This window comes from Eumetopias jubatus, unplaced genomic scaffold (assembly GCF_037043125.1).
Source record: "Eumetopias jubatus isolate StellerSeaLion01/CBP00866 unplaced genomic scaffold, mEumJub1_p1.0 scaffold_12, whole genome shotgun sequence".
NCBI classification, from domain to species: domain Eukaryota; kingdom Metazoa; phylum Chordata; class Mammalia; order Carnivora; family Otariidae; genus Eumetopias; species Eumetopias jubatus.
Window position 1 is genome coordinate 78418648 of NW_028274818.1, and position 12974 is coordinate 78431621.

Here is a 12974-nt window from a genome sequence, read left to right on the forward strand (position 1 = left end):
TCACTGTGGTGATCATTTCACAACATATACAAATATCGAACCAACCCATTATAACCTGAAACTAAAGTAATGTTCTTTTTTTTTTTTTAAGATTTTATTTATTTATTTGACAGAGACAGAGACAGCGAGAGCAGGAACACAAGCAGGGGGAGTGGCAGAGGGAGAAGCAGGCCTCCCGCGGAGCAGGGAGCCCGATGCGGGGCTCGATCCCAGGACTCTGGGATCATGACCCGAGCCGAAGGCAGACGCTTAACAACTGAGCCACCCAGGCACCCTAAAGTAATGTTCTATGTCAATTATACTTCAGTAAAAAATTGTTAATAGGTGAATAAATACACACAGGAAAAATGAGTAACAATACTATCTATTAGATCAGAGTTTCTCAACCTTGGCGTGATGGGCATTTGGGGAGGATCATCGTTGGGGGCCGTCCTGTTCTGGACGATGTTTAGTAGCAGCCCTCGCCTCTACCCACCGGATGCCAATGGCACCCTCATCCCACTGTGGCAACTGAAGAGGTCCGTTGCCAAATGTCCCTGAGCGGTAAACTTGCACATGGTGAAGAACGTGTGCTCTAGCCCGAGCTCCTCCAAGGCAGGCTGAGGGTGTTTTAGGACAGCAACCAGGGCCTGGGGTGGGGGTGGGGGCTGGGACTTGGCGGGGTGAGAATCCCTCCCCGACTGCAGAGACGAAGACACGCTCACCCCAATGCCACATCGCCTGTCTCCGCGTTGCCGGCACGCCAAGCTCTTGCTCATATCAGTCCTCACGGCGGCCCCATGGGGTCATAAAATGAGGTTCTCATTTCACAGAGAAAGGCACTGGGGTCCAGAGAGGCTGAGCGAGTGGCCCAACATCACACACCAAAAGAATGACAGGGCAAAGAATGCAGAAGCAGAGCAATCCCCCCGCCTCTTGCGGAAGCTAAGAAGAACAGAGAGCGACCCCTGCAAGGAAAGGGAGGTGAGCTGGAGCCTGACGCATCAGTCAGATCCGACTGGGCAGGGGGACCCCAGGCAGGGAAATCCCAGCACGAGGAAGGCCCACAGCTTTCTTAAGATGGGGACAGGGGGAATCCTGAGATTCCCTATTAGCAGCCCTATTCACAGTAATCAACAGGTGGCAACAACCCAAATGTCCATCAACAGATAAATGCACAAATATGAGGTCCATCCATGTCGTGGAATATTATCTGGTCATAAAAGGAATAATGTCTGACGCACGTTCTGATGTGGATGAGCCTTGAAAACATGATGCTCAGTGAGAGCTTTGCGTAGAAGTTCTAGCAGGGGGGAGCGCAGCTACTCGGGTACCCTCGACCGAAGAACGGTCCCCCTTTCTTGGGGAAGGTCATGCTCTTCCACATAGCGCGCAGCCTCGGGAGGGACGCATGTGGGGTGGTGAGGGAGGAAGGGGACACCTGCCCAGCCAGCCGGATCAGCTGAATCAACCCCAGCGATCAATGGGGTGACGGATGTCCCAGCCAGATTGGCCTCACATCTGAAAACACGATCTCCGTGAATGAAGCCGCACACAAGAGGCCACATTTTGTACGATTCCGTGCCTAAGCCATGTCCCAGAGAGGCAGATCCACAGGGACAGCGAGCAGATGAGTCATTGCCAGGGGCTGGGGGAGCAGGGGAGGTGATACCTAAGGGATAAAGGTTTCTTTTCAAGATGATGAGAACATGCTAAAACTCAGCGTGGGGACGACTGCAGAACTCCAGATACTGAAAGCCACTGACGGGACTGTACACTTGAGATGAGGAATCGTATGGTACGGGAATGAGATCTCAAAAAAGCTGTTTTAAACAACAACAACAAAAGACTCGGGTGGGTGGGTGACTCTCAAGGCTGAGGATTCAGGCTTCAGTGTTGGCTGTGGCCCTGCCTTGCTGCGTGACCATGGACACCTCATCTTCCAGAGCCTCAGCTTCCTTATCTGTAAAATGGGCATATCAATGGTTGCCCGCACACTACGGCTGAAGGAAGAGAAGATGAAGGAGACGCTTGCAGCCAGAGCCTGCCATACAAGTGCTTCATAGACATCAGTCACTAGATAGTAGACTCTGGATGTGCCTCTTCCTACCCGCTTCTCCCTTGAACTCCAGAAGCCTCGAGAACATCCATTCCAGGAATGAGGCAATTCCTTGAAATCTGAAAAGACCACGCAGGCTTTCCTGGCTTGGGAAGGGAATAATAGCCTTCCGGTGTTGTCCAAGCTCCAGATCCTAAAATCAAGCCAGACTTCTTTCCCCAGACGCAGAGGCCCTCGTCCATCATTTCTAGTTTCGAGATACCACATGACCTCAGCAATGTGCAAAGGGATCCTCACTGCCACCGCCACTGGGAGCCGTTGAATCCAGGTCCCCCACCCCCCTCCCCACTGCTCCTGGTAGCTTTGGGGGAACGCAGGAAAGGCGAAGAGACGCTGGCACTGACCCTGCAAAATAATCCAGCGCGGGTGGGATGGGGTGGTGGGGGGAACCCTACAAAGAAGCGAGTGTGCAAGGAGCCCGTCTATGTACAATGGCCCCTCAGAAACCTGTCCCCAGGGAAAACAGAGGATCTCTATTGGCATGGCCTAAGAAAGAAATGTCTGTATTCTTCTAGGACCTGCCCCCACAGGCTCCAGGCCAAGAATGTGCAGCACAGCATCTTATTAAGTTTCTAAAATTATGCCTAGGTTGGGGGGGGTTGGCCAAACCGAGGAGCGGGAAAGGATGTGGTGGGCGGGCAGGCGGGCAGGAAATCTTTAATCCGGCTCTTTGCACACGCTGGGCAGCGGGAAGGGAGTGCCCCTCCAGCAGATGTTAGGTCGGCCCTGAGAATCAAAAGCCCTTCTGTGCACAGCCTGGGCACTCAACTGTTTTTAAACACTACTACAGTGCCCTTCCAGATTGCCCAAGTTTTCCTTGGATGGAGGGAGTTGGGGGCAAGGGGATGGTGTCCTTGGGCAGCCCAATTTAAGGAACAAATGAGAGAAGGAAAGCTCCTGGTGGTTAAAGTCTAGACATGGGAAAGGGGTTGCTGTATAGGGTTGTGCAGGTTGTGCACTGCACAACTGCAAAGGGTCATATTTTCAAATATGGAGTTGCACTGTGTACAACCTATACAACCGTTCAAGGTGGCCCATGATGTACCAGAAGGAGGAACAGCTAGCTCATGTGGCCAGGGTCTCACTCTTGGATGGAGTTGGGAGGATGTGAATTGGTGGCCAGTTTGTATGTCAGGGACAGACCAAGACCTCATCACAATGTCAATCCAGATGGAAACGCTTTGACACCCTTCCCCACCCAGTACACACAAATAACTAAATCTAAGCGGGAGGGGGAGGAAGGAAAAGCCAAGGGGGTAGGAGCCTCAAAATTTGTGGGCTGTCTTACCTCCCAGATATGGTTACCAGAAAAAAACAGAAGAGTCAGTTAAATTTGACTGTTGAATAAACAATGAATAATTTTTTCTAGTATACGTACATCCCAAATAATTCATGGGATATTTTTACATTAAAAATTATCTGTTGTTTATCTGACATTCAAATTTAGCTGGACATTCTCTGTTTTTATTTGCTAAATCTAGCAACCCTACCTCCAGAAGACATGCCTATAAAGACTCTTTACCACCCACCACTGCCTGGAAATAGCTATTTAAGCAGCAGCTAATTAGAGCATGTCCCCCAAGCCTTTTTGGCTGCCGTGCTGTAGGCAGGATAGAGGAGTGCGAGCCGCCTCCCCCCACCGCCCCCCTGCCCAAACAAAGTGACATGCGGTGGCCTTCCGCCCCCCGTGGAGGCTCTGAGATCACCACCTGGCCTGGCGAATAGGTTTATCAGAATGTAGGTGCCCAGCATGGCCACATGCCCCTGGGGAGGATGGAAACACAGCCTCAGAGCCTGAGGATCTCAAGGCACTGCCCACGCCACCGAAACTGGAGGAGTGAATCTTGCACAAACAAGGCTAGCTGGGTCCAGATTTACCATCGGGCCTCTCCCGTAAGTCAGACCAGGTGGTTTCCCAGGCCTGTGACACTATGGCCTCTAGGAGTGCGGTGGCCTTGGGCTCTCATTCATCTGCACTGGGGCCACAGCTTGGGGTGGGGGTGGGGGGGTGTCAGCCTAGGCAGGGAGATGCTCAGGCCCCAGACAGGAGGGTTTTCTGGATGGCAGGTAGAAAAATGAGGAAGGAAGGGCATTAGTCTCCTCTCAGGTGGTTTCCATGGGAATGGCTGGCTGACCTCTCGTGGGGCCACCTGTGGCCAGAGCACACGGCACGTAGCCAGTAGGCAGCAGAACCAACCCAGCCAGCAGGACACCTACATGCCCGGGCAACCTGGACAGAAAGATACCCAAGGCCAGAGCATGAAAGGCCTGGATCCTGAGCCTCCGAAGAGCCCTGGATGTCCCCACTCCCCTGCCCCAGCTCACAACCGGCCACCGACTTCCTTACCTCTGCTCCCCACCTCTCTGTCTGTCTGAGCCCCGGGGAAGAGCGGAGAGGCCAGGAGGGGCTGAAATGGCATGGTAGGGGTGAGTCAGCTCTCTGTGGGAGCAATTCCACCTTGCTAGACCAGAGGTGATGGGAGCCGTCAGAGTTTCCCTGCGGCTCCTGATGACGGTGGGTCCCCTCCCAGATCCCTGCTCCGTGGAGACGTACAGGGGCACGTGGTCCCTGCAAAAGCTGTCCCGTGTGGGGCATAACCAGGAGGTGCCCGCTTCCCACGAGAGGGCAGCCAGTCGGGTTCTTGGCTCTAGGTTATGTTTCCACTTCGGATCCCTGTGGTGGGAGAGAGGGAAGGACATTCACGTGGGCAGGAAGACTAGAGCTCCTGCACGACCCGGGGGGACAGGCAATGCAGCCAGATGCAGGTCCCTGGGGCTGTTTTATCCTAATTATCTGGGTGCCTCCTTCACAGACAGGTTTGTCTGCCTGTTTAGACCTGCCCCACTGCAGAGGCAACCGTGATTCACATGCTGCCAACTCCTGGAGGGCAGGGCCCCTGCTGATTCAGACTGGGCTGCCAGGAGAGCCCCCAGAGGGAGAGGGCAGTCGGGGAAGGCTTCCAGGAAGAAGCAGCTCCAGGTGAAGCCACGGTTCGTTGGCAGAGGAGAGGGAAGGGCATTGTTACAAGGGGACAGTGAGATCCAAGGTGTGGCGCAGGTGCAGGCTCAGCAGGCAGGTAACCCCTGGGCAGTTCGGGCTGGCGGAACTAGGAACATGGTGGTGGCTAAGGGTAAGGCAGAAGAGAAAGAACATTCTGGAAACCGGGAATTTGGCCTCAGCCCTGCCACAGGCTGCCAGATGTCTCTGGGCAAAGTCACTTTCACTCACCGAAGCTCGGTTTCATCTCGAAGATGGGAACAGTGATGGGGATGAACGTCACTGCTCTATGGGGCCCCTCAGCTCCCCACCAGGCCCAGGGCCTGGCGCATCCACGCACGCACCCGTACATCTCGTTCATTCCCACAACATACAAGGAAAGGGTCATCCCCGCTGTTCAGACGGGGAGGCTGAGGCTCAGGCCGGGATCAGAAAGGTGTCGCAGGTGCCGAGGGGACCAGCTCCGGTAAGGATTAGACATCTTCAAGCTGAAGGAGTTTGAGAAAAGCAGAAGCAGGAAGGGGTATTTGGTCTTTGCCCTGGGTTCCTGCACAGAGCCCCTAAAACCCTTAGGATTTCCTGCATGACAGAGGGTCTTTCGGATGCTAATAAGATGACCCCAGGCAGGGGGATCGTGTGGCCGGTCAAGCCTCCCTAATAATGAAATCTCAATAAAAACCGCTACATGATGGGGTTTGAGGGACTTCCAGGCTGGTGAACACATCCACGTACTCGGAGGGTGACGTAGCCCAAGTCCACGGGGACTGAGGACCCTGCGCTCGGGGCCCTTCCAGACCCCACGTCCCTCTTTATTTGGGTGTTCCTCTGTCCTCTTTATAATAAACTGTAAGAGTGAGAATAGTCCTTTCCTGAGTTCTGTGAGTGCTTCCAGCAAATCATGGAACCCGAAGTTGGGGCAGTGGTGGGAGAGTCATGGGCAGCCCCGAGTTTGTGGTCAGCTGGGCAGAAGGGTGGGGAGGCTGACATCTAAATTGGGGGACGCCGGGGGTCAGAGCCCTTAGTCTGTGGGGTCTGCCTCTACTCCGGTTACTGTCGGAATGCAACAGTTACAGAGCATGTTGGATGCGTTCCTCTGGGCCTTTGTTGTGTGCGGTGGGCTAACCACAGGATGGCTTTCTTCCCAGCAAGGGACCCCGGTAATGCCCTTGCTTCCTGGCGGGTGGAGCGTTTCGAGGGGGCTGCCGGGGGCTGTCGTGAGGGTGGACGAGAGAGACGCGGGCTGAGAGCAGGCATAGCTCCACGTGGTATCATCAGGGGGAAGCCAGTGCCCCGGGGGGCCCTAACTGCCAGGTGATGTCCACCGGCTCAACCTCCTGCAGGGACCAGGCCAGCAGCAGAAATAGAAGTGAGCCGAGGGTACTTAAAACCACAGGGCATCCTGAGCTAATAGTTTTCTTTTGCATTTTTGAAGGTGATGCAAACAGAGAGGGGGTGTTTCTCCTCTGTAAGAAAATCAGCCGCACTGAGTATGACAACACGAGGAAGGAATCCCACATGGCTTCCTGCCAGGAGGACAGGCGATAGGGAGGGAGGTACCGTGGCAAATAGAGAACAAGGCCCCACGTAGAGGCTGTGGCAGGCGCTGTGGTGGCCCTTCCAGGACATGTCGACAGCGTGTATGATGACTCCCCATCTGTGAGGTTTTTCTCTTGAGCAGACCTGCAGTGCGGGGGGAGTTAATACCCCAGATGCAGCCCCCCACCAGCAACAGACAGAAGCTGCAGGGCACCAGCCCAGTTCCCCGAGGCACGTTCTATGTGGTGTCCCAGGGGTGCCCAGTGGGGCCGCAGCAGGGACGACCCACCAACACCAGTATCCCTGCCCAGCCCCGCTCCGTGCTTCCCGGGACCCTCTCCCTCATCAACTGCTTTGCACCCAGGTCTCGGTGTCAGAGCCTGCTTCGGGGGCCACCGAAACTCGGGGCCGGACCCAAGTGCTGCTTAGTAGCCCCTTTTCACTGGTGGAGGGATTGCAGGCCCGGGACTGCAAGACCTTCCCGTTTTTTTTCAAGACAAACCATAATCCGGAGCTCCCCTGTGAAACCTGAGTTTGAATTGCCAGCTCACATTAAACAATATGACACAAAATAAAACAGAGCAAAACAAAATGCATCTGTGGGCTTGCTCTGGTCCTTGACCTGCCAGTTCAAAGCGGTTGGTGGAGAGGGGTGGGGGGGACTCAGTTGGGGGGGGCATTTTTGGCAACCCACTCCAGCAGCCTGAATGGGGAAGGCGGACGAGGCCCCATGATGGGCCAGGCAGCACGGCCTGTTTATGGGGTCCCAGGTGGAAGCATCTGGAAGGCCCGGTGTGGCCATCGTAGTGGGCCGGCTGTAGACGCAGAGTAAACAATCAGCTGGAACACTTTTCCAAACACACAGACCCCGAGCCGCCTGCGGCCTCCCCCGACTCGCTGGGTGGGGAGAAATCCCAGGACCCCCTCCACCCACGCCCCGACATCTAAGCTCAGGCCCAGGAAAAACAAACTCAGGGCGGCCCGAGCGCCCGAGGAGAAGGCAGTCACGACAGCGCCACTTCTAGACCCCACACTCGTGAACTTCTTTTTAATTCTGTGCAGATGGAGGAGACGGTCTTTACAGATTTCCATCTCTCCACACTGCCCCACTTCTGTCCTCTGCAGAGAAAACAACAAAGGATGTCTCTTGAGATTGTTTTTTGCATCATTTCACATGGTTATTTAAAGCCGTGGCTTTTCTGCTGCCTTTTCGGAATTTAAATGAAGAATAGAGGGTGTCAAGAGTCCAGGCGGTAATGTAAAATTTTGGTTTTACGCGCTCATTGTTCTACAACCAACCAAACCCATCCATGCCTGTTCTAAATGGCTTAAAACATTTAATAGATTCTAAGTTGGAACTATATCCACTGGGGGAGGTGGGGGGGGAAGAGAAATTCCTGAGAGGTTACCTTTCACAGGACCCCTATAAGCCGTATATTCCTTATATGTTGTTAGCTCATTGAATCCTCATTATGACCGAAGTAGCTGTATAGCATTGTATCATTAAGATGTCTTTTGGTTGCAAGGGCTAGAAACTTACATCAAAGGGAATGTATGGGCTTACATAAATGGAAAGTCCACGGTAAGGACTTCAGGCACGGTTGGATCCAGGAGCTCAAATGCTGTCATCAGGAATCTCTCTCTCTCTCTCTCTCTCAACTCCGCTCTCCTCTGTGACTGTTTCATTCTCAGGCAGTCCCTTCTCTTCTGATTGCAAAGATGATCTCCGGCAGTTCCAGGCTTCCTATCAGCCAAGCAACCCCAAAAGGGGGAAAGAGAACACCTTTTTCTCAACCGTTTCAGCAAAAGCCCCATGACTGAATCTCACTGGTCTGGCGTGGATCATATGCCCATCCTTTGACCGATCCCTCTGGTTAGAGTGATAGAATTCCTGGTCACATGCCCACACCTGGAGTTTGAGAGGGTTAGCCCCACTAAAATACAGGTGATGGATGGGTAGTGACTATCCCTGAAAGGAGTGCTGGACACTGGGCATTCAAAAGTAACAGATACCTGCCACAGTGAGTATGTGAGAACACTGAAGTCCATGGCCATCAGCAGGGCTATCCGAACAGTTGCACAGATCGTGCACTGCACATCTCAAGGAGGCTCCACTGACATGCTCTGTCATCATACCTAAATATGTTTCCCATAACAAACTTCTAACGATGGCAGTTAGGTGTGTTGTGATTGAAAACCATGGCCACAGTAATTTGCAATTCTTACCATCAAGAGACAGAAGGGGTTTCCTCACCCCTCAAATCTGGGCTGGCCTTGTGACATGCTTTGACCCACAGAACGCAGCAGAAGTGATCCTGCAAATTTTGAGGTTAGGCCTTAGGAAGCCGGGTTTCCACCCTCACCCTCTTGGAATTCTGCCTGAGACCAGCGTGTAAGGAAATGAGCTCCCTCTGGGAGGAGGAGCGGGTCATGTGAGGGAGAGCCAAGGTACCCCGCTGCCCAGCTCCGGAATGGAGGACCTGAGGAGGGGGGACAAGTGTGCTGCATCCACCCAGTTAAGCTGGAAACCAGTTTCCCAGAACCTTCTGGGTTAGAATTTGACAGAAGAGGAACATGCATGAGGTTTGGAGGGTGGAAGCAAAGCAGTGGATGAGGTTCTATGAAGGTCAGCATGGTCGGATAAGATGACAGTGTGCCCTAGGATGACTTCCCCCCAAATCTTTGTCTGAGTCTGCTTCTGGGGGGACTGAGTCTAAGATAGGCTTCTCAGGAGACCCTGAGCTCCCCTGTGCTGAGTGCTCAAGGAGCCCAGTAGTGGAGCTCGGAGCAGAAGAAGGGAAAGCTTTCCTTCATTCATACAACAGTCAGCAAGCTCCTGCTTGTGTCAGCACTGGGCACAGAAAGAGCCTAGAATGTGGGGTCAACAAAGCTGGTGCTAATCCTAGCCCCCAAGATATAGGCAAGTCACCCAAACTCTCAGAGCTTCATTTAATCCTCACAGAGGTCCCATGAGCAGGAAATGCCATGGTTCCATTTTTCAGATGAGGGAATGGAGGCACAGAGAGGTTGAGTGACTGCCCCAAGGTCACACAGACAACCAGGATCCCTACCTAGGGATTGACTCCAGATCCTATGTTCTTAGCCACTTCCTTAAAAGTTCTGGAGACTGAGCTGACTGAGGAAAATCCCAGAATTTAGGACATTATATGAATTTTTCCATAATACTTATGAGAATGATCTCATTACTTTACTTTTCTAAGTCTGATGAAATTGGGATCTGATCCTCCTCGCCAGGGGGACAGGCCTTTGCCACAGAGAAGCCTGCCTCCCTAGAAACACCCCTCCACCACCACCACAAGGCTCTGCCAGACAGCTCCGTCTCCACTCCCTATGATTAGACACCCCATCCGGGTGTAGACAGCATCTGTCACCAATTTTGACAAAACTCCCCTTCTCCCTAGCCCCACCGCAGGCTCTTGGGCTGAACTGTGCACATGACCAAGGCTGGCCATAGTGATGGCTTCAGGAAGGGGCATGGGACCCAAGCTGAGCCAATGAGACTCAACCCCAAGATTGTTCCTAGAATTGTTGAAGAGGAAATCTCTATTAGGCTAGTGAGATAAAAACCTGGGGCTGAGTGGCAGCATCTTGACAGCAGATGGAGAGATCCCACCTGAGAATGAAGGCAACATAGAGGAAAGCAGGGCCAAGAGATGGAGACAGATCCCCCATAACACTGCCCAAGCCCCTGGATTCAGCCAGGCCTGAAGCTGTTGCACACCCAACTTTCCAGGGACACAAAACAATAGGTTCTGTTTTGGCAGAAGCTAATCTCAGTGGGATTCTGTTCTTTGCAATGGGTGAGTCCTGACGAAGGTACTAGGCTTTGTACTAATGTACCAAGGCCTGTCGATTCTCCACTGGCCCAAGGCGAACACAGCCCTTCAGAACACAAACACATAGTTGTTCTTTGAAGGAGACTGGAGAGAGGGGGAAATACCTCTCATTCTTTGGTGATGAATCAACAGCCAAACTAAGACCTGGTTCATTCCTCAAGCAGGTTATTCTGCCTAGCAACCATTACTCATCCTGGCCCCAACCAGCCCTGAGGTTGGTGTGGCCCCAGAGAATCTGCTATGCTCAGAGCTGCCCCAGATTTTCCATGTTCCTATGAAAAGAATATCTGTGCCATGGCTCCTTTCTCCTCCAGCTCAGAATCCTGGGAACTGACTGGGTCTTCTAAAGCTCCAAGAAAACACTTTAGGGAATGTCCAGCCAAATCAACACCCAACAAATGCCTCCAATGCACCAGGGGGCCTCTGGAAATGGATGGAAATCCACACCTCCATAGAAAGTGTCCAAAGAAGTCGGTCTGGCCCCTTCTTACTGAGTGGTGGGCTAGCACAGGACCTAGAAGCAAGGGGGGTTGGGGGGAGGGCAGCAGGGGACAGATGAAGAATGGCTTCAAAGGCGGAGCCGAGGAAGTGAGACTCTCTGAATAGATGGAGAGCATATGGGAAGATTCTAGGCTGGGGAAATCAGACATGACCTCATCTTGGGTTAGGTCCCCTAGAAACCGAGCCTGAGATAGGGATTTGGGTGCATACGGCTTTTTGAGGGGGAGGTTCCCAGGAGCAGGGGAATGTCATTTCCTTTGGGCTGCGGGGGCGGGGGTGAGGGGTGGGGGCAGCAGCTGAGCTTTGGCAAGCCTCTCCTCACAGCTACTGGCACGCCACGGCCTGGCAAACGGGATCTGGGCAGCTCCTTCCTTCCCTGGTGGGACCCCATAGCTGCTTTCAGGGAAGGGACTCCTCAGTTGGCTGCAGATGGGTTGGGAAGGCTTCACCAGGGACAGCGGAGCACCGTGGCCGAGCACCCTGGATTCGAATCCTGACTCTGGGGCTACAACAGTGTGTGGATCACAGGATGCAGTGCAGATAAAACACGATCTTGTGTTAGATGCTCCTCCCCCCAGAGCCCAGTGTGTGGTAGGCACCCCAAAAGTCTCACCTTTGCACACATCTTTGTGTCCCAGGCCCTGGGGGGACTGTGGTGCAAGTCTTGGAATCGGTCACCATCTGTGTGTGTGTGTGTGTGTGTGTGTGCACGTGGAGGGTCTTCCTGGGCCCTACCCAGCTCCCAGAGACACTGACTGACCTTCCTTATGCCAGGTGTTACCAGAGCCCCAGTCTTTGGGGCATCTAAACCTCTCTGTGTTGGGAGTCCTGGCTCCTCACTTCCCTTCCCAGTCGTGGTCCCTCTGGATGGAAAAGTATGGGCATGAGAATCAGGTCTGGACCATAAAGTGGGGGGTACTAACAGAAGGAACTCGGCAAGAGATGTAGGAAGTTTGGCTTTGGCCTTGAACCAGAATTACTTCAATGATCTTTAAGGCCCTGAGGATAAGCCCAGCCCCTCACAGGCCAAGCTCTTGGGGGAAACCTCTTGGGCCTCATGGCTCACCATGACCCACCTCCTGGGCCCTGGCTGCTCAGAATACTGACGAGTCCCTACTGTTCCACACACTCCTGCCCCTGGGCCTTTGCACCTGCTGGTCTTGCTGCCTGGGATGCCTTTCCCTACCTACTCCTGGCCTACTTGTCCTCTGCTCTGGCCTCAGGCTGCCCCTGATTCCAGGAAGCCTTTCCTAACCCTGGCTGGCCTCCTTCCTGCTCCCCACCCGCCTCCCCGTCTTGTGCTTGTTGATCTCCTGTTCACTCGCCTCCCCAACAAGACCAAGCACCCTGAGGATAGCCCTCTGGCTTGACTGCCTTCATGAAGGCAGTGCCAGAGCGGTGCAGATGCTTGGGAAATAGGTGTGGCGTGAATGAATGAAAGCCAGTAAATGAATGAAAGCCAGCGGCCAATCAGACACCACCACTAATTGTACGGTGATTGTGCCAATGACCACGCTAAGCCAGTGACACTGTCCTCCAAGCCGATGTGGACCATGGTTTGTGACGGCCACACATTACAAGATACATTTATTTATCATGTACACCCTCCCCATCAAATTAAAGCTTCCTATTGCCCCTTGACGGGTGGACAACAGGTGCCACCCGAGGGTAACAGTCTTCACGAGGACAGCAATCCCTGCTCCTCTCCATGGACCTGGCTCAGCTGAGCAATGTCTACAGAAGTTTTGTCGTGATGGTCCCTGTTTTACACATGTGGAAACTGAGGCTTAACGTGGTGAAAGTCACCTGCCTGTAGCGGGTGGTGGAATAGAGACGAGGAGCAGAACTGCAGAACAACAAGGAAGTTGGGGTTGGAATAGTTTCAGGCCTGGCTGAATCCAGGTGCTCAGGCAGTGTGGTCGGGGATCTGTCTCAAACTCTTGGCCCTGCTTTCCTCTGCGTTGCCTTCACTCTCAGGTGGGTT